A 22,444-nucleotide genomic window follows, 5' to 3' on the forward strand; every position below is an offset into this window, starting at 1 on the left:
TTGCCTGACAAGACCACGGCTCCCACCACCGCCACCGCCCTGCCACCACCACCACCACACACACGTTTCCCCTGCTCCACAAGCTTTGAGAAAACACGTCTCCCAGCGTCTCTCGCACAAGCAGAACGTTGCCCTTGCTGTTGGAAGGGACCTGAAAACCTCAGCGAGGGCAACCTCCACCTCCTCCTCCTCCCACTAGAGTTCTAGAACTACATCAGCTCGCTCAGCTCCACCTCCAGAGGACTCTTGGACGCCCCTCCTCCAGGGGCGCAGGGGCTCAGGCCACCCCAAACGCAAGACCCTTCGCTTACGGGGGACATCTTCTTCTTCGCTCTCCAGCCACCTCAGGCAAGGAGGCACAGAAAACACAACAAGACCCCTGCTACAGGGCCACACGCATGGGACCACAGCCAGGGACCCAACCCAGCAGCAGCAGCAAAGCTCTTCCCTTTTTCCTCTTCCTTTTTCCTCACGCCTCTCCTCCTGCCTTTCTTCCCCACTCTCGATCACCTTCAAACGCAGGAGCTGGGGCAGCTCCGTCCAGGAACACATCCAATGCTCAAGTGCCTACACCCAGAGCCACCTCCTCGCAAGCCCCCGCCACCCCCAGGCCCTCGCTCCAGGAGGGGGCTCCCCAGGCTCTGCCAAGCGACGTCACTTCACAACCCTTCCCAACACGAAAAGAAAAGAAAAGAAGAAAAGAAAAGAAAAGAAAAGACCGGCTAAGATGAAAACAAAGGCGAGCCACAAGTGAAAGGAAAACAGACCACAACCAACACCAGGGCATCACAGACGGAAAAGACCCTTGGGCAGGAAGGGAAACTTCAGCTGCAGAAAAGAGGCACCGCAGCTCGCCCTGCAGGCAACAGGGAAACCCTAACACACCTCCCCGGCACAGCTGCCCCCAAGCGCTCTGCCCCAGCGCTTTCGCATCCCCCACTCAACCACTACGGCCAACCTTCCCCCCAGCACACCACCGCCACCGCCCTCCCCACGCACGGCCACCCCACCAACGCACTTCCCCAAGACCACCACAGCCACCAGCCAAAACTGAAAACCACAGCCGGAAACTCGCTGCAACCAGAAAGCGAGGAAGGCAAAGCCGCCGCACCACATAAAGCCGGCCACCCGGCAGCACCCCAAGCACAGCGCCCACCCGCACCACCGCCAAGCCTGACCAGGCTCCTGACCAGCACCACCCACGCAGCACCCACAGCCCCACCATGGCTGCGCCCGCAACCCCGCAGCCCTGCCCGCGGCACGGCGCCCCGGCGCTCCTGCTCCTCCTGACGGCTCTCGCCACCGCCACCGCCCTCGCCTGCCGCCACCTGCGTCCCCGCGACGCCACCTTCCCCTGGGACAGCCTCCAGCTCCTCCGGGCCATGGCTCCCAGCCCGCCACAGCCCTGCCACCACCAGCAGGCGCCCTTCTTCCCCGACACCCTCCTCCACACCAACCACCCACAGCAAGCCGCCGACATTGCCCTCCGCATCCTCCAGCACCTCTTCACAACCCTCAGCAGCCCCAGCACCCCCCACCACTGGGACGCCCAGGCACGCCATCGCCTCCTCAACAACCTCCAGCATTACAAGCACAACCTGGAGCAATGCGTGCCAGCCAACGGCATGCTCTTCCAAGGCCAAGGGCCCCGCAACCTCCTGCTCAACATCAGCAGATACTTCAGGCACATCCAGGACTTCCTCCACACCCACAACCACAGCGCCTGCGCCTGGGACCACGTCCGCCTCGAAGCTGGCGCCTGCTTCCAACACCTCCACAACCTCACCCGCACCATGAGCAACTAGCCCAACCACCCCGACCAACCCGCACGGCCCCACGCACCCCCACCCACGACGACGCCACCGCTTCTCGACCACCGCCCCATCCCCACCTCTGTCCTCCCGCCTCCCCTGACCCACGGCAAGAGCCGCTGCAAGAACGGCCCTGCACCCTCCGCCTCCACTGACCGCTCCTCTATTTATAGAACTTGGTCTATTTATTTTGACAATGGGTTTTATCATCTATTTATTCACCTATTTATTCGACAGAAAATAAAGACCTGTTGCAAAAAGATTGCCGGTGCCTCTTGTCTCAGAAGCACAGGAACGAGCCTGCGGGGTGGGGGGAAGCCACCTCCACTCAACACCTGCTCCGAGCCCTGCTCCCAACAGGGCTCTGCAGATCCCGTGCCCACTCTTCTCTTTGGCACCTCCCCAGCGAGGCGCTTCCCTCAACCTCTTGCAAAAACCTCTGCCAGGGTTTAGCCGCCGTCGTCAGAATCAGCTCTTCGGCCCTCGTTCTCCTCAACATTTTCCACCTTCCACCCCGCTTTGGACCGACTGATGATCAGCTGCTCTGCAGCCCTCAGTACAAGCAAGACGCGGACCTGTTGGAGCGCCTCCAGACGAGGGCCACAAACACGATCAGAGGGCTGGGACACCTCTCCTGGGGGGGAGTTGGGGTTCTTCAGCCTGGAGAAGAGAAGGCTCCGGGGAGACCTTATTGCGGCCTTTCAATACTTAAGGGGGGCTTATAAGAAAGATGGGCGCAGACGTTCTAATAGGGCCTGTAGCGATAGGACAAGGGGTAACGGTTTTAAACTAAGAGAGGCCAGATTCAGACGAGACTCAAGGAAGACATTTTTTACCGTGAGGGGGGTGAAGCGCTGCCACAGGTTGCCCAGAGAGCTGGTGGGTGCCCCATCCCTGGAAACATTCAAGCTCAGGTCGGACGGGGCTCCGAGCAACCCGACCTAGTTGAAGATGGCCCTGCTCATTGCTGGGGGGTTGGACCGGACGACCTTTAAAGGTCCCTCCCAACCCAAACCAGTCGATTCGATGAAGGAGAGGCACGGCAGAGATCGCTTTGATTAGGCCGAGTTCGGCTGCGCTTGCCGCTTCAGGCATTTTTCACGACAGCTCTCCCGTTGCGCCGCTTGAAAACACCTTGCAGCCACGGACCTCCAACATCAGCCTACCTCCTGCAGTGACGCACGCCACCTAGGTACGCCAAATCATCGGGCGCGTGCCAGCAGCACCCCAAGCACAGCACCCACCAACACAACGTTGCCTGACAAGACCACGGCTCCCACCACCGCCACCGCCCTGCCACCACCACCACCACACACACGTTTCCCCTGCTCCACAAGCTTTGAGAAAACACGTCTCCCAGCGTCTCTCGCACAAGCAGAACGTTGCCCTTGCTGTTGGAAGGGACCTGAAAACCTCAGCGAGGGCAACCTCCACCTCCTCCTCCTCCCACTAGAGTTCTAGAACTACATCAGCTCGCTCAGCTCCACCTCCAGAGGACTCTTGGACACCCCTCCTCCAGGGGCGTAGGGGCTCAGGCCACCCCAAACGCAAGACCCTTCGCTTACGGGGGACATCTTCTTCTTCGCTCTCCAGCCACCTCAGGCAAGGAGGCACAGAAAACACAACAAGACCCCTGCTACAGGGCCACACGCATGGGACCACAGCCAGGGACCCAACCCAGCAGCAGCAGCAAAGCTCTTCCCTTTTTCCTCTTCCTTTTTCCTCACGCCTCTCCTCCTGCCTTTCTTCCCCACTCTCGATCACCTTCAAACGCAGGAGCTGGGGCAGCTCCGTCCAGGAACACATCCAATGCTCAAGTGCCTACACCCAGAGCCACCTCCTCGCAAGCCCCCGCCACCCCCAGGCCCTCGCTCCAGGAGGGGGCTCCCCAGGCTCTGCCAAGCGACGTCACTTCACAACCCTTCCCAACACGAAAAGAAAAGAAAAGAAGAAAAGAAAAGAAAAGACCGGCTAAGATGAAAACAAAGGCGAGCCACAAGTGAAAGGAAAACAGACCACAACCAACACCAGGGCATCACAGACGGAAAAGACCCTTGGGCAGGAAGGGAAACTTCAGCTGCAGAAAAGAGGCACCGCAGCTCGCCCTGCAGGCAACAGGGAAACCCTAACACACCTCCCCGGCACAGCTGCCCCCAAGCGCTCTGCCCCAGCGCTTTCGCATCCCCCACTCAACCACTACGGCCAACCTTCCCCCCAGCACACCACCGCCACCGCCCTCCCCACGCACGGCCACCCCACCAACGCACTTCCCCAAGACCACCACAGCCACCAGCCAAAACTGAAAACCACAGCCGGAAACTCGCTGCAACCAGAAAGCGAGGAAGGCAAAGCCGCCGCACCACATAAAGCCGGCCACCCGGCAGCACCCCAAGCACAGCGCCCACCCGCACCACCGCCAAGCCTGACCAGGCTCCTGACCAGCACCACCCACGCAGCACCCACAGCCCCACCATGGCTGCGCCCGCAACCCCGCAGCCCTGCCCGCGGCACGGCGCCCCGGCGCTCCTGCTCCTCCTGACGGCTCTCGCCACCGCCACCGCCCTCGCCTGCCGCCACCTGCGTCCCCGCGACGCCACCTTCCCCTGGGACAGCCTCCAGCTCCTCCGGGCCATGGCTCCCAGCCCGCCACAGCCCTGCCACCACCAGCAGGCGCCCTTCTTCCCCGACACCCTCCTCCACACCAACCACCCACAGCAAGCCGCCGACATTGCCCTCCGCATCCTCCAGCACCTCTTCACAACCCTCAGCAGCCCCAGCACCCCCCACCACTGGGACGCCCAGGCACGCCATCGCCTCCTCAACAACCTCCAGCATTACAAGCACAACCTGGAGCAATGCGTGCCAGCCAACGGCATGCTCTTCCAAGGCCAAGGGCCCCGCAACCTCCTGCTCAACATCAGCAGATACTTCAGGCACATCCAGGACTTCCTCCACACCCACAACCACAGCGCCTGCGCCTGGGACCACGTCCGCCTCGAAGCTGGCGCCTGCTTCCAACACCTCCACAACCTCACCCGCACCATGAGCAACTAGCCCAACCACCCCGACCAACCCGCACGGCCCCACGCACCCCCACCCACGACGACGCCACCGCTTCTCGACCACCGCCCCATCCCCACCTCTGTCCTCCCGCCTCCCCTGACCCACGGCAAGAGCCGCTGCAAGAACGGCCCTGCACCCTCCGCCTCCACTGACCGCTCCTCTATTTATAGAACTTGGTCTATTTATTTTGACAATGGGTTTTATCATCTATTTATTCACCTATTTATTCGACAGAAAATAAAGACCTGTTGCAAAAAGATTGCCGGTGCCTCTTGTCTCAGAAGCACAGGAACGAGCCTGCGGGGTGGGGGGAAGCCACCTCCACTCAACACCTGCTCCGAGCCCTGCTCCCAACAGGGCTCTGCAGATCCCGTGCCCACTCTTCTCTTTGGCACCTCCCCAGCGAGGCGCTTCCCTCAACCTCTTGCAAAAACCTCTGCCAGGGTTTAGCCGCCGTCGTCAGAATCAGCTCTTCGGCCCTCGTTCTCCTCAACATTTTCCACCTTCCACCCCGCTTTGGACCGACTGATGATCAGCTGCTCTGCAGCCCTCAGTACAAGCAAGACGCGGACCTGTTGGAGCGCCTCCAGACGAGGGCCACAAACACGATCAGAGGGCTGGGACACCTCTCCTGGGGGGGAGTTGGGGTTCTTCAGCCTGGAGAAGAGAAGGCTCCGGGGAGACCTTATTGCGGCCTTTCAATACTTAAGGGGGGCTTATAAGAAAGATGGGCGCAGACGTTCTAATAGGGCCTGTAGCGATAGGACAAGGGGTAACGGTTTTAAACTAAGAGAGGCCAGATTCAGACGAGACTCAAGGAAGACATTTTTTACCGTGAGGGGGGTGAAGCGCTGCCACAGGTTGCCCAGAGAGCTGGTGGGTGCCCCATCCCTGGAAACATTCAAGCTCAGGTCGGACGGGGCTCCGAGCAACCCGACCTAGTTGAAGATGGCCCTGCTCATTGCTGGGGGGTTGGACCGGACGACCTTTAAAGGTCCCTCCCAACCCAAACCAGTCGATTCGATGAAGGAGAGGCACGGCAGAGATCGCTTTGATTAGGCCGAGTTCGGCTGCGCTTGCCGCTTCAGGCATTTTTCACGACAGCTCTCCCGTTGCGCCGCTTGAAAACACCTTGCAGCCACGGACCTCCAACATCAGCCTACCTCCTGCAGTGACGCACGCCACCTAGGTACGCCAAATCATCGGGCGCGTGCCAGCAGCACCCCAAGCACAGCACCCACCAACACAACGTTGCCTGACAAGACCACGGCTCCCACCACCGCCACCGCCCTGCCACCACCACCACCACACACACGTTTCCCCTGCTCCACAAGCTTTGAGAAAACACGTCTCCCAGCGTCTCTCGCACAAGCAGAACGTTGCCCTTGCTGTTGGAAGGGACCTGAAAACCTCAGCGAGGGCAACCTCCACCTCCTCCTCCTCCCACTAGAGTTCTAGAACTACATCAGCTCGCTCAGCTCCACCTCCAGAGGACTCTTGGACGCCCCTCCTCCAGGGGCGCAGGGGCTCAGGCCACCCCAAACGCAAGACCCTTCGCTTACGGGGGACATCTTCTTCTTCGCTCTCCAGCCACCTCAGGCAAGGAGGCACAGAAAACACAACAAGACCCCTGCTACAGGGCCACACGCATGGGACCACAGCCAGGGACCCAACCCAGCAGCAGCAGCAAAGCTCTTCCCTTTTTCCTCTTCCTTTTTCCTCACGCCTCTCCTCCTGCCTTTCTTCCCCACTCTCGATCACCTTCAAACGCAGGAGCTGGGGCAGCTCCGTCCAGGAACACATCCAATGCTCAAGTGCCTACACCCAGAGCCACCTCCTCGCAAGCCCCCGCCACCCCCAGGCCCTCGCTCCAGGAGGGGGCTCCCCAGGCTCTGCCAAGCGACGTCACTTCACAACCCTTCCCAACACGAAAAGAAAAGAAAAGAAGAAAAGAAAAGAAAAGACCGGCTAAGATGAAAACAAAGGCGAGCCACAAGTGAAAGGAAAACAGACCACAACCAACACCAGGGCATCACAGACGGAAAAGACCCTTGGGCAGGAAGGGAAACTTCAGCTGCAGAAAAGAGGCACCGCAGCTCGCCCTGCAGGCAACAGGGAAACCCTAACACACCTCCCCGGCACAGCTGCCCCCAAGCGCTCTGCCCCAGCGCTTTCGCATCCCCCACTCAACCACTACGGCCAACCTTCCCCCCAGCACACCACCGCCACCGCCCTCCCCACGCACGGCCACCCCACCAACGCACTTCCCCAAGACCACCACAGCCACCAGCCAAAACTGAAAACCACAGCCGGAAACTCGCTGCAACCAGAAAGCGAGGAAGGCAAAGCCGCCGCACCACATAAAGCCGGCCACCCGGCAGCACCCCAAGCACAGCGCCCACCCGCACCACCGCCAAGCCTGACCAGGCTCCTGACCAGCACCACCCACGCAGCACCCACAGCCCCACCATGGCTGCGCCCGCAACCCCGCAGCCCTGCCCGCGGCACGGCGCCCCGGCGCTCCTGCTCCTCCTGACGGCTCTCGCCACCGCCACTGCCCTCGCCTGCCGCCACCTGCGTCCCCGCGACGCCACCTTCCCCTGGGACAGCCTCCAGCTCCTCCGGGCCATGGCTCCCAGCCCGCCACAGCCCTGCCACCACCAGCAGGCGCCCTTCTTCCCCGACACCCTCCTCCACACCAACCACCCACAGCAAGCTGCCGACATTGCCCTCCGCATCCTCCAGCACCTCTTCACAACCCTCAGCAGCCCCAGCACCCCCCACCACTGGGACGCCCAGGCACGCCATCGCCTCCTCAACAACCTCCAGCATTACAAGCACAACCTGGAGCAATGCGTGCCAGCCAACGGCATGCTCTTCCAAGGCCAAGGGCCCCGCAACCTCCTGCTCAACATCAGCAGATACTTCAGGCACATCCAGGACTTCCTCCACACCCACAACCACAGCGCCTGCGCCTGGGACCACGTCCGCCTCGAAGCTGGCGCCTGCTTCCAACACCTCCACAACCTCACCCGCACCATGAGCAACTAGCCCAACCACCCCGACCAACCCGCACGGCCCCACGCACCCCCACCCACGACGACGCCACCGCTTCTCGACCACCGCCCCATCCCCACCTCTGTCCTCCCGCCTCCCCTGACCCACGGCAAGAGCCGCTGCAAGAACGGCCCTGCACCCTCCGCCTCCACTGACCGCTCCTCTATTTATAGAACTTGGTCTATTTATTTTGACAATGGGTTTTATCATCTATTTATTCACCTATTTATTCGACAGAAAATAAAGACCTGTTGCAAAAAGATTGCCGGTGCCTCTTGTCTCAGAAGCACAGGAACGAGCCTGCGGGGTGGGGGGAAGCCACCTCCACTCAACACCTGCTCCGAGCCCTGCTCCCAACAGGGCTCTGCAGATCCCGTGCCCACTCTTCTCTTTGGCACCTCCCCAGCGAGGCGCTTCCCTCAACCTCTTGCAAAAACCTCTGCCAGGGTTTAGCCGCCGTCGTCAGAATCAGCTCTTCGGCCCTCGTTCTCCTCAACATTTTCCACCTTCCACCCCGCTTTGGACCGACTGATGATCAGCTGCTCTGCAGCCCTCAGTACAAGCAAGACGCGGACCTGTTGGAGCGCCTCCAGACGAGGGCCACAAACACGATCAGAGGGCTGGGACACCTCTCCTGGGGGGGAGTTGGGGTTCTTCAGCCTGGAGAAGAGAAGGCTCCGGGGAGACCTTATTGCGGCCTTTCAATACTTAAGGGGGGCTTATAAGAAAGATGGGCGCAGACGTTCTAATAGGGCCTGTAGCGATAGGACAAGGGGTAACGGTTTTAAACTAAGAGAGGCCAGATTCAGACGAGACTCAAGGAAGACATTTTTTACCGTGAGGGGGGTGAAGCGCTGCCACAGGTTGCCCAGAGAGCTGGTGGGTGCCCCATCCCTGGAAACATTCAAGCTCAGGTCGGACGGGGCTCCGAGCAACCCGACCTAGTTGAAGATGGCCCTGCTCATTGCTGGGGGGTTGGACCGGACGACCTTTAAAGGTCCCTCCCAACCCAAACCAGTCGATTCGATGAAGGAGAGGCACGGCAGAGATCGCTTTGATTAGGCCGAGTTCGGCTGCGCTTGCCGCTTCAGGCATTTTTCACGACAGCTCTCCCGTTGCGCCGCTTGAAAACACCTTGCGGCCACGGACCTCCAACATCAGCCTACCTCCTGCAGTGACGCACGCCACCTAGGTACGCCAAATCATCGGGCGCGTGCCAGCAGCACCCCAAGCACAGCACCCACCAACACAACGTTGCCTGACAAGACCACGGCTCCCACCACCGCCACCGCCCTGCCACCACCACCACCACACACACGTTTCCCCTGCTCCACAAGCTTTGAGAAAACACGTCTCCCAGCGTCTCTCGCACAAGCAGAACGTTGCCCTTGCTGTTGGAAGGGACCTGAAAACCTCAGCGAGGGCAACCTCCACCTCCTCCTCCTCCCACTAGAGTTCTAGAACTACATCAGCTCGCTCAGCTCCACCTCCAGAGGACTCTTGGACACCCCTCCTCCAGGGGCGTAGGGGCTCAGGCCACCCCAAACGCAAGACCCTTCGCTTACGGGGGACATCTTCTTCTTCGCTCTCCAGCCACCTCAGGCAAGGAGGCACAGAAAACACAACAAGACCCCTGCTACAGGGCCACACGCATGGGACCACAGCCAGGGACCCAACCCAGCAGCAGCAGCAAAGCTCTTCCCTTTTTCCTCTTCCTTTTTCCTCACGCCTCTCCTCCTGCCTTTCTTCCCCACTCTCGATCACCTTCAAACGCAGGAGCTGGGGCAGCTCCGTCCAGGAACACATCCAATGCTCAAGTGCCTACACCCAGAGCCACCTCCTCGCAAGCCCCCGCCACCCCCAGGCCCTCGCTCCAGGAGGGGGCTCCCCAGGCTCTGCCAAGCGACGTCACTTCACAACCCTTCCCAACACGAAAAGAAAAGAAAAGAAGAAAAGAAAAGAAAAGACCGGCTAAGATGAAAACAAAGGCGAGCCACAAGTGAAAGGAAAACAGACCACAACCAACACCAGGGCATCACAGACGGAAAAGACCCTTGGGCAGGAAGGGAAACTTCAGCTGCAGAAAAGAGGCACCGCAGCTCGCCCTGCAGGCAACAGGGAAACCCTAACACACCTCCCCGGCACAGCTGCCCCCAAGCGCTCTGCCCCAGCGCTTTCGCATCCCCCACTCAACCACTACGGCCAACCTTCCCCCCAGCACACCACCGCCACCGCCCTCCCCACGCACGGCCACCCCACCAACGCACTTCCCCAAGACCACCACAGCCACCAGCCAAAACTGAAAACCACAGCCGGAAACTCGCTGCAACCAGAAAGCGAGGAAGGCAAAGCCGCCGCACCACATAAAGCCGGCCACCCGGCAGCACCCCAAGCACAGCGCCCACCCGCACCACCGCCAAGCCTGACCAGGCTCCTGACCAGCACCACCCACGCAGCACCCACAGCCCCACCATGGCTGCGCCCGCAACCCCGCAGCCCTGCCCGCGGCACGGCGCCCCGGCGCTCCTGCTCCTCCTGACGGCTCTCGCCACCGCCACCGCCCTCGCCTGCCGCCACCTGCGTCCCCGCGACGCCACCTTCCCCTGGGACAGCCTCCAGCTCCTCCGGGCCATGGCTCCCAGCCCGCCACAGCCCTGCCACCACCAGCAGGCGCCCTTCTTCCCCGACACCCTCCTCCACACCAACCACCCACAGCAAGCCGCCGACATTGCCCTCCGCATCCTCCAGCACCTCTTCACAACCCTCAGCAGCCCCAGCACCCCCCACCACTGGGACGCCCAGGCACGCCATCGCCTCCTCAACAACCTCCAGCATTACAAGCACAACCTGGAGCAATGCGTGCCAGCCAACGGCATGCTCTTCCAAGGCCAAGGGCCCCGCAACCTCCTGCTCAACATCAGCAGATACTTCAGGCACATCCAGGACTTCCTCCACACCCACAACCACAGCGCCTGCGCCTGGGACCACGTCCGCCTCGAAGCTGGCGCCTGCTTCCAACACCTCCACAACCTCACCCGCACCATGAGCAACTAGCCCAACCACCCCGACCAACCCGCACGGCCCCACGCACCCCCACCCACGACGACGCCACCGCTTCTCGACCACCGCCCCATCCCCACCTCTGTCCTCCCGCCTCCCCTGACCCACGGCAAGAGCCGCTGCAAGAACGGCCCTGCACCCTCCGCCTCCACTGACCGCTCCTCTATTTATAGAACTTGGTCTATTTATTTTGACAATGGGTTTTATCATCTATTTATTCACCTATTTATTCGACAGAAAATAAAGACCTGTTGCAAAAAGATTGCCGGTGCCTCTTGTCTCAGAAGCACAGGAACGAGCCTGCGGGGTGGGGGGAAGCCACCTCCACTCAACACCTGCTCCGAGCCCTGCTCCCAACAGGGCTCTGCAGATCCCGTGCCCACTCTTCTCTTTGGCACCTCCCCAGCGAGGCGCTTCCCTCAACCTCTTGCAAAAACCTCTGCCAGGGTTTAGCCGCCGTCGTCAGAATCAGCTCTTCGGCCCTCGTTCTCCTCAACATTTTCCACCTTCCACCCCGCTTTGGACCGACTGATGATCAGCTGCTCTGCAGCCCTCAGTACAAGCAAGACGCGGACCTGTTGGAGCGCCTCCAGACGAGGGCCACAAACACGATCAGAGGGCTGGGACACCTCTCCTGGGGGGGAGTTGGGGTTCTTCAGCCTGGAGAAGAGAAGGCTCCGGGGAGACCTTATTGCGGCCTTTCAATACTTAAGGGGGGCTTATAAGAAAGATGGGCGCAGACGTTCTAATAGGGCCTGTAGCGATAGGACAAGGGGTAACGGTTTTAAACTAAGAGAGGCCAGATTCAGACGAGACTCAAGGAAGACATTTTTTACCGTGAGGGGGGTGAAGCGCTGCCACAGGTTGCCCAGAGAGCTGGTGGGTGCCCCATCCCTGGAAACATTCAAGCTCAGGTCGGACGGGGCTCCGAGCAACCCGACCTAGTTGAAGATGGCCCTGCTCATTGCTGGGGGGTTGGACCGGACGACCTTTAAAGGTCCCTCCCAACCCAAACCAGTCGATTCGATGAAGGAGAGGCACGGCAGAGATCGCTTTGATTAGGCCGAGTTCGGCTGCGCTTGCCGCTTCAGGCATTTTTCACGACAGCTCTCCCGTTGCGCCGCTTGAAAACACCTTGCAGCCACGGACCTCCAACATCAGCCTACCTCCTGCAGTGACGCACGCCACCTAGGTACGCCAAATCATCGGGCGCGTGCCAGCAGCACCCCAAGCACAGCACCCACCAACACAACGTTGCCTGACAAGACCACGGCTCCCACCACCGCCACCGCCCTGCCACCACCACCACCACACACACGTTTCCCCTGCTCCACAAGCTTTGAGAAAACACGTCTCCCAGCGTCTCTCGCACAAGCAGAACGTTGCCCTTGCTGTTGGAAGGGACCTGAAAACCTCAGCGAGGGCAACCTCCACCTCCTCCTCCTCCCACTAGAGTTCTAGAACTACATCAGCTCGCTCAGCTCCACCTCCAGAGGACTCTTGGACGCCCCTCCTCCAGGGGCGCAGGGGCTCAGGCCACCCCAAACGCAAGACCCTTCGCTTACGGGGGACATCTTCTTCTTCGCTCTCCAGCCACCTCAGGCAAGGAGGCACAGAAAACACAACAAGACCCCTGCTACAGGGCCACACGCATGGGACCACAGCCAGGGACCCAACCCAGCAGCAGCAGCAAAGCTCTTCCCTTTTTCCTCTTCCTTTTTCCTCACGCCTCTCCTCCTGCCTTTCTTCCCCACTCTCGATCACCTTCAAACGCAGGAGCTGGGGCAGCTCCGTCCAGGAACACATCCAATGCTCAAGTGCCTACACCCAGAGCCACCTCCTCGCAAGCCCCCGCCACCCCCAGGCCCTCGCTCCAGGAGGGGGCTCCCCAGGCTCTGCCAAGCGACGTCACTTCACAACCCTTCCCAACACGAAAAGAAAAGAAAAGAAGAAAAGAAAAGAAAAGACCGGCTAAGATGAAAACAAAGGCGAGCCACAAGTGAAAGGAAAACAGACCACAACCAACACCAGGGCATCACAGACGGAAAAGACCCTTGGGCAGGAAGGGAAACTTCAGCTGCAGAAAAGAGGCACCGCAGCTCGCCCTGCAGGCAACAGGGAAACCCTAACACACCTCCCCGGCACAGCTGCCCCCAAGCGCTCTGCCCCAGCGCTTTCGCATCCCCCACTCAACCACTACGGCCAACCTTCCCCCCAGCACACCACCGCCACCGCCCTCCCCACGCACGGCCACCCCACCAACGCACTTCCCCAAGACCACCACAGCCACCAGCCAAAACTGAAAACCACAGCCGGAAACTCGCTGCAACCAGAAAGCGAGGAAGGCAAAGCCGCCGCACCACATAAAGCCGGCCACCCGGCAGCACCCCAAGCACAGCGCCCACCCGCACCACCGCCAAGCCTGACCAGGCTCCTGACCAGCACCACCCACGCAGCACCCACAGCCCCACCATGGCTGCGCCCGCAACCCCGCAGCCCTGCCCGCGGCACGGCGCCCCGGCGCTCCTGCTCCTCCTGACGGCTCTCGCCACCGCCACTGCCCTCGCCTGCCGCCACCTGCGTCCCCGCGACGCCACCTTCCCCTGGGACAGCCTCCAGCTCCTCCGGGCCATGGCTCCCAGCCCGCCACAGCCCTGCCACCACCAGCAGGCGCCCTTCTTCCCCGACACCCTCCTCCACACCAACCACCCACAGCAAGCTGCCGACATTGCCCTCCGCATCCTCCAGCACCTCTTCACAACCCTCAGCAGCCCCAGCACCCCCCACCACTGGGACGCCCAGGCACGCCATCGCCTCCTCAACAACCTCCAGCATTACAAGCACAACCTGGAGCAATGCGTGCCAGCCAACGGCATGCTCTTCCAAGGCCAAGGGCCCCGCAACCTCCTGCTCAACATCAGCAGATACTTCAGGCACATCCAGGACTTCCTCCACACCCACAACCACAGCGCCTGCGCCTGGGACCACGTCCGCCTCGAAGCTGGCGCCTGCTTCCAACACCTCCACAACCTCACCCGCACCATGAGCAACTAGCCCAACCACCCCGACCAACCCGCACGGCCCCACGCACCCCCACCCACGACGACGCCACCGCTTCTCGACCACCGCCCCATCCCCACCTCTGTCCTCCCGCCTCCCCTGACCCACGGCAAGAGCCGCTGCAAGAACGGCCCTGCACCCTCCGCCTCCACTGACCGCTCCTCTATTTATAGAACTTGGTCTATTTATTTTGACAATGGGTTTTATCATCTATTTATTCACCTATTTATTCGACAGAAAATAAAGACCTGTTGCAAAAAGATTGCCGGTGCCTCTTGTCTCAGAAGCACAGGAACGAGCCTGCGGGGTGGGGGGAAGCCACCTCCACTCAACACCTGCTCCGAGCCCTGCTCCCAACAGGGCTCTGCAGATCCCGTGCCCACTCTTCTCTTTGGCACCTCCCCAGCGAGGCGCTTCCCTCAACCTCTTGCAAAAACCTCTGCCAGGGTTTAGCCGCCGTCGTCAGAATCAGCTCTTCGGCCCTCGTTCTCCTCAACATTTTCCACCTTCCACCCCGCTTTGGACCGACTGATGATCAGCTGCTCTGCAGCCCTCAGTACAAGCAAGACGCGGACCTGTTGGAGCGCCTCCAGACGAGGGCCACAAACACGATCAGAGGGCTGGGACACCTCTCCTGGGGGGGAGTTGGGGTTCTTCAGCCTGGAGAAGAGAAGGCTCCGGGGAGACCTTATTGCGGCCTTTCAATACTTAAGGGGGGCTTATAAGAAAGATGGGCGCAGACGTTCTAATAGGGCCTGTAGCGATAGGACAAGGGGTAACGGTTTTAAACTAAGAGAGGCCAGATTCAGACGAGACTCAAGGAAGACATTTTTTACCGTGAGGGGGGTGAAGCGCTGCCACAGGTTGCCCAGAGAGCTGGTGGGTGCCCCATCCCTGGAAACATTCAAGCTCAGGTCGGACGGGGCTCCGAGCAACCCGACCTAGTTGAAGATGGCCCTGCTCATTGCTGGGGGGTTGGACCGGACGACCTTTAAAGGTCCCTCCCAACCCAAACCAGTCGATTCGATGAAGGAGAGGCACGGCAGAGATCGCTTTGATTAGGCCGAGTTCGGCTGCGCTTGCCGCTTCAGGCATTTTTCACGACAGCTCTCCCGTTGCGCCGCTTGAAAACACCTTGCGGCCACGGACCTCCAACATCAGCCTACCTCCTGCAGTGACGCACGCCACCTAGGTACGCCAAATCATCGCGCGCGTGCCAGCAGCACCCCAAGCACAGCACCCACCAACACAACGTTGCCTGACAAGACCACGGCTCCCACCACCGCCACCGCCCTGCCACCACCACCACCACCACCACACACACGTTTCCCCTGCTCCACAAGCTTTGAGAAAACACGTCTCCCAGCGTCTCTCGCACAAGCAGAACGTTGCCCTTGCTGTTGGAAGGGACCTGAAAACCTCAGCGAGGGCAACCTCCACCTCCTCCTCTTCCCACTAGAGTTCTAGAACTACATCGGCTCGCTCAGCTCCACCTCCAGAGGACTCTTGGACGCCCCTCCTCCAGGGGCGCAGGGGCTCAGGCCACCCCAAACACAAGACCCTTCGCTTACGGGGGACATCTTCTTCTTCGCTCTCCAGCCACCTCAGGCAAGGAGGCACAGAAAACACAACAAGACCCCTGCTACAGGGCCACACGCATGGGACCACAGCCAGGGATCCAACCCAGCAGCAGCAGCAAAGCTCTTCCCTTTTTCCTCTTCCTTTTTCCTCACGCCTCTCCTCCTGCCTTTCTTCCCCACTCTCGATCACCTTCAAACGCAGGAGCTGGGGCAGCTCCGTCCAGGAACACATCCAATGCTCAAGTGCCTACACCCAGAGCCACCTCCTCGCAAGCCCCCGCCACCCCCAGGCCCTCGCTCCAGGAGGGGGCTCCCCAGGCTCTGCCAAGCGACGTCACTTCACAACCCTTCCCAACACGAAAAGAAAAGAAAAGAAGAAAAGAAAAGAAAAGACCGGCTAAGATGAAAACAAAGGCGAGCCACAAGTGAAAGGAAAACAGACCACAACCAACACCAGGGCATCACAGACGGAAAAGACCCTTGGGCAGGAAGGGAAACTTCAGCTGCAGAAAAGAGGCACCGCAGCTCGCCCTGCAGGCAACAGGGAAACCCTAACACACCTCCCCGGCACAGCTGCCCCCAAGCGCTCTGCCCCAGCGCTTTCGCATCCCCCACTCAACCACTACGGCCAACCTTCCCCCCAGCACACCACCGCCACCGCCCTCCCCACGCACGGCCACCCCACCAACGCACTTCCCCAAGACCACCACAGCCACCAGCCAAAACTGAAAACCACAGCCGGAAACTCGCTGCAACCAGAAAGCGAGGAAGGCAAAGCCGCCGCACCACATAAAGCCGGCCACCCGGCAGCACCCCAAGCACAGCGCCCACCCGCACCACCGCCAAGCCTGACCAGGCTCCTGACCAGCACCACCCACGCAGCACCCACAGCCCCACCATGGCTGCGCCCGCAACCCCGCAGCCCTGCCCGCGGCACGGCGCCCCGGCGCTCCTGCTCCTCCTGACGGCTCTCGCCACCGCCACCGCCCTCGCCTGCCGCCACCTGCGTCCCCGCGACGCCACCTTCCCCTGGGACAGCCTCCAGCTCCTCCGGGCCATGGCTCCCAGCCCGCCACAGCCCTGCCACCACCAGCAGGCGCCCTTCTTCCCCGACACCCTCCTCCACACCAACCACCCACAGCAAGCCGCCGACATTGCCCTCCGCATCCTCCAGCACCTCTTCACAACCCTCAGCAGCCCCAGCACCCCCCACCACTGGGACGCCCAGGCACGCCATCGCCTCCTCAACAACCTCCAGCATTACAAGCACAACCTGGAGCAATGCGTGCCAGCCAACGGCATGCTCTTCCAAGGCCAAGGGCCCCGCAACCTCCTGCTCAACATCAGCAGATACTTCAGGCACATCCAGGACTTCCTCCACACCCACAACCACAGCGCCTGCGCCTGGGACCACGTCCGCCTCGAAGCTGGCGCCTGCTTCCAACACCTCCACAACCTCACCCGCACCATGAGCAACTAGCCCAACCACCCCGACCAACCCGCACGGCCCCACGCACCCCCACCCACGACGACGCCACCGCTTCTCGACCACCGCCCCATCCCCACCTCTGTCCTCCCGCCTCCCCTGACCCACGGCAAGAGCCGCTGCAAGAACGGCCCTGCACCCTCCGCCTCCACTGACCGCTCCTCTATTTATAGAACTTGGTCTATTTATTTTGACAATGGGTTTTATCATCTATTTATTCACCTATTTATTCGACAGAAAATAAAGACCTGTTGCAAAAAGATTGCCGGTGCCTCTTGTCTCAGAAGCACAGGAACGAGCCTGCGGGGTGGGGGGAAGCCACCTCCACTCAACACCTGCTCCGAGCCCTGCTCCCAACAGGGCTCTGCAGATCCCGTGCCCACTCTTCTCTTTGGCACCTCCCCAGCGAGGCGCTTCCCTCAACCTCTTGCAAAAACCTCTGCCAGGGTTTAGCCGCCGTCGTCAGAATCAGCTCTTCGGCCCTCGTTCTCCTCAACATTTTCCACCTTCCACCCCGCTTTGGACCGACTGATGATCAGCTGCTCTGCAGCCCTCAGTACAAGCAAGACGCGGACCTGTTGGAGCGCCTCCAGACGAGGGCCACAAACACGATCAGAGGGCTGGGACACCTCTCCTGGGGGGGAGTTGGGGTTCTTCAGCCTGGAGAAGAGAAGGCTCCGGGGAGACCTTATTGCGGCCTTTCAATACTTAAGGGGGGCTTATAAGAAAGATGGGCGCAGACGTTCTAATAGGGCCTGTAGCGATAGGACAAGGGGTAACGGTTTTAAACTAAGAGAGGCCAGATTCAGACGAGACTCAAGGAAGACATTTTTTACCGTGAGGGGGGTGAAGCGCTGCCACAGGTTGCCCAGAGAGCTGGTGGGTGCCCCATCCCTGGAAACATTCAAGCTCAGGTCGGACGGGGCTCCGAGCAACCCGACCTAGTTGAAGATGGCCCTGCTCATTGCTGGGGGGTTGGACCGGACGACCTTTAAAGGTCCCTCCCAACCCAAACCAGTCGATTCGATGAAGGAGAGGCACGGCAGAGATCGCTTTGATTAGGCCGAGTTCGGCTGCGCTTGCCGCTTCAGGCATTTTTCACGACAGCTCTCCCGTTGCGCCGCTTGAAAACACCTTGCGGCCACGGACCTCCAACATCAGCCTACCTCCTGCAGTGACGCACGCCACCTAGGTACGCCAAATCATCGGGCGCGTGCCAGCAGCACCCCAAGCACAGCACCCACCAACACAACGTTGCCTGACAAGACCACGGCTCCCAGCCCACCACCGCCACCGCCCTGCCACCACCACCACCACCACCACCACCACCACACACACGTTTCCCCTGCTCCACAAGCTTTGAGAAAACACGTCTCCCAGCGTCTCTCGCACAAGCAGAACGTTGCCCTTGCTGTTGGAAGGGACCTGAAAACCTCAGCGAGGGCAACCTCCACCTCCTCCTCCTCCCACTAGAGTTCTAGAACTACATCAGCTCGCTCAGCTCCACCTCCAGAGGACTCTTGGACACCCCTCCTCCAGGGGCGCAGGGGCTCAGGCCACCCCAAACGCAAGACCCTTCGCTTACGGGGGACATCTTCTTCTTCGCTCTCCAGCCACCTCAGGCAAGGAGGCACAGAAAACACAACAAGACCCCTGCTACAGGGCCACACGCATGGGACCACAGCCAGGGACCCAACCCAGCAGCAGCAGCAAAGCTCTTCCCTTTTTCCTCTTCCTTTTTCCTCACGCCTCTCCTCCTGCCTTTCTTCCCCACTCTCGATCACCTTCAAACGCAGGAGCTGGGGCAGCTCCGTCCAGGAACACATCCAATGCTCAAGTGCCTACACCCAGAGCCACCTCCTCGCAAGCCCCCGCCACCCCCAGGCCCTCGCTCCAGGAGGGGGCTCCCCAGGCTCTGCCAAGCGACGTCACTTCACAACCCTTCCCAACACGAAAAGAAAAGAAAGGAAGAAAAGAAAAGAAAAGACCGGCTAAGATGAAAACAAAGGCGAGCCACAAGTGAAAGGAAAACAGACCACAACCAACACCAGGGCATCACAGACGGAAAAGACCCTTGGGCAGGAAGGGAAACTTCAGCTGCAGAAAAGAGGCACCGCAGCTCGCCCTGCAGGCAACAGGGAAACCCTAACACACCTCCCCGGCACAGCTGCCCCCAAGCGCTCTGCCCCAGCGCTTTCGCATCCCCCACTCAACCACTACGGCCAACCTTCCCCCCAGCACACCACCGCCACCGCCCTCCCCACGCACGGCCACCCCACCAACGCACTTCCCCAAGACCACCACAGCCACCAGCCAAAACTGAAAACCACAGCCGGAAACTCGCTGCAACCAGAAAGCGAGGAAGGCAAAGCCGCCGCACCACATAAAGCCGGCCACCCGGCAGCACCCCAAGCACAGCGCCCACCCGCACCACCGCCAAGCCTGACCAGGCTCCTGACCAGCACCACCCACGCAGCACCCACAGCCCCACCATGGCTGCGCCCGCAACCCCGCAGCCCTGCCCGCGGCACGGCGCCCCGGCGCTCCTGCTCCTCCTGACGGCTCTCGCCACCGCCACCGCCCTCGCCTGCCGCCACCTGCGTCCCCGCGACGCCACCTTCCCCTGGGACAGCCTCCAGCTCCTCCGGGCCATGGCTCCCAGCCCGCCACAGCCCTGCCACCACCAGCAGGCGCCCTTCTTCCCCGACACCCTCCTCCACACCAACCACTCACAGCAAGGCACTGCCATTGCGAACTTCAAAAATAAAGAGATTTATAGACATTTTTAATATTCTATAGAAACAGTTCATCTCTTAGTGGTAAATTAAAGGCAACAGCTAAACTCTTTCCCCTCCCAGCCCTCAGCTCTGAGCTTGCACCTTCCAGCGAAACTGCGCCTGGAAGAGGAACAGACCATCGGGGGCCAAAGACCTGGGGTCAGGCCAGGACCGTAAACATAACGTGGATGTAGTCTAAAGGTTTCACCCTTGTACCATGCCCTGTTTTCTAAAAGTGGAAATCTCAGCTAGGAAAACAGCACAAACATTAAAAAGAAAAAAAAAATGGAGAAAGAGTTACTACCAGATGACTGGAAAATTTACTTAAACTACGTTACAGGAGACCGCAGATCAGTAGTCTCCAAAGTGGGGTGTGTAAGAGAATCCATTGGGGCATGTGAAGATAATGTTTTTGATACCATTAATAAATAAAACTTTAAAAAACTAAAAATAGCATTTGTTTAACCTTTCTCTCATCCTTTTTTAATTCTTATTTTTGTGTATGTTGTATAACATACATATTAGTACAGTAGTGTATACATGTAATTTGGAAATAAAAATATATTGGGGGTGAGTGCTCACAAATTTTTTACTGATGGGGTGTGTGATCAAAACAGGTGGAGACTACTGCCTTAGATCATTCTTCTAGGTCCTCTACAGGAAGGTAAGACAGTCCTCACCCTAGAAAGCTTGCACTCCAAGATGACAGGACATGCCAGCAAAAACAAAGCAGCATTTTGTCTTCAGTTTGGATGAAAAAGATAAGTTTGCCCTTCCCTCTCTGGGTGAACTCCACATGTGGGGCTGGTACTCTACTAAGTGTTTTTCCTCCTAATTCTCATGGTTTACTCCTCACCACCTCCAACCCATCAAGAGCTAACGCTTTAACCACTAACGTATCCCTTTCCACACATTCTCCAACACTGGAAAAACACCCTCCTCCTTCATACCCCTCTCTGCAAATTCCCCATCACCTCAGATGCTTTCTCTGAGTTGACAGCACCTTCCACCTTGCCGCATTTCTGTGCATCGACCCCCTGTCTCCTACACCCAATCCTCCACCACTGAACATGAAAGAAGCCGGCAAAGATTTAGTATTGCAGGTGCTTTCTGTAACTTGAAACAGTGCCATGTTTCATCATCCTTTCCTTCCCAGGTAATTCCACCTTATCAACTCTGGCATGAATCACTTAACAAAACACAACCAAATTCATATTAAAAATCTTAGCAGGTTACTCAAAAGCAGTGCTCCCGTCTCCTTCTGAGGAAAATGCCACAAAAAGCCGATTGGGAGAAGAGATCTGAACAGGACTCTGTGGATATGAACTGGAACTGACACACTAGCATTTTCCCCTATATAAACTGGACAAAATATATCCAAATCCGCATGAGAGCAGGGTCTAAGGATTGCAATTATTCCCACTGCCCCTCAGGTGGGGGAAAACCACATCAGCACTGCATATCCCTATCCCACACACCTGTGCATACACATATTCAAAACAAAAAACCATTAGAAAATACAAGTGCAAGCCAGTTACCTTTGCACTTCATGCCCACCCATAGGAAAACACCAGAAGAGACACTCTGCTCTTCAAACACCACGGGTATTTCCTGACCTACAGAAGGCATGCAGGAGAAGGTGCCTAAAGTCAAAACTGAAGTATCAGGAATAGACTCAAAAAGTGAAACAGAAAAGGACTGGGAAATGGTAAGTGAGCTGATGTAACGGATTTAAGCTCCACCAAGCATCTCGCTAGGTACCACGCACACCAGCTAAGGCATTTGTAAGATCTCTGCTACACAGACAGGCTGCAACAGACTAAGAAAAGATAGCATATCCCAATGTAATACACACACACAAAAAATAAACACAGTGAGAATTTACAGCATCAACATACACTTTAATTAATTGAGTTAAATTAAAAAAGAACCACCTCCCAAACCTCAGGAGAAACCCCCGTTCTCGCCGTATCAGCCACCACCGTTGCCTCTCGCTGCTGGAAGCTTCCCCGGAAGCAGTGACGATTTGCACTTGGGACTCTGCCCACTTTCACTTTCTAGACGTAAGCGGACCGGCATGTCAAAGACAAATATTCCCATCCACTCCCGCCTCCCAAACACCTAACGTTGCCTAATTTCTACAACAAATTCAAAACACACTAAAAACCCCAAAATCTAGAGATCATTGCATGAACAGTTGATGAAAAATCCTTCACAACATCTATGCATTTATTTCTAAATATCAACACGCTAAGGACAAATAAGTCGAGGGGCAGTGACAGATGACCCCAAAAATATTCTGCAAGATATTTGCAGAGAGAAGAAAAACTCTTCCACCAGCAAAGCTGCAGATGCTATAGAAAAAAAAAAAAAAAAAAAGACTGAGAAACTAAAAATATTTGTCAATAAGAAATAAAGGAAAACATACATTAACTCATATATACAAATAATATCAGAGCATGAAATAAGTAAAATAGATGATGGTAGGCAGAGAAAAATGAAAATAAAACCCAAGAAAGACAACTCACAAAATAGACAAAAAGGAAGCCC

At 58.7% G+C, this 22,444-nt stretch overlaps 1 protein-coding gene across 4 annotated transcripts in view; it reads right to left on the reverse strand.

Annotated features, from left to right (window-relative positions):
* Positions 1-22,444, reverse strand: part of UBAP2 (ubiquitin associated protein 2) — a 238,357-nt gene that overhangs the window by 130,092 nt on the left and 85,821 nt on the right. The window lies entirely within an intron of this gene.

Source organism: Aptenodytes patagonicus, chromosome Z (assembly GCF_965638725.1).
Source record: "Aptenodytes patagonicus chromosome Z, bAptPat1.pri.cur, whole genome shotgun sequence".
NCBI classification, from domain to species: Eukaryota; Metazoa; Chordata; class Aves; order Sphenisciformes; family Spheniscidae; genus Aptenodytes; species Aptenodytes patagonicus.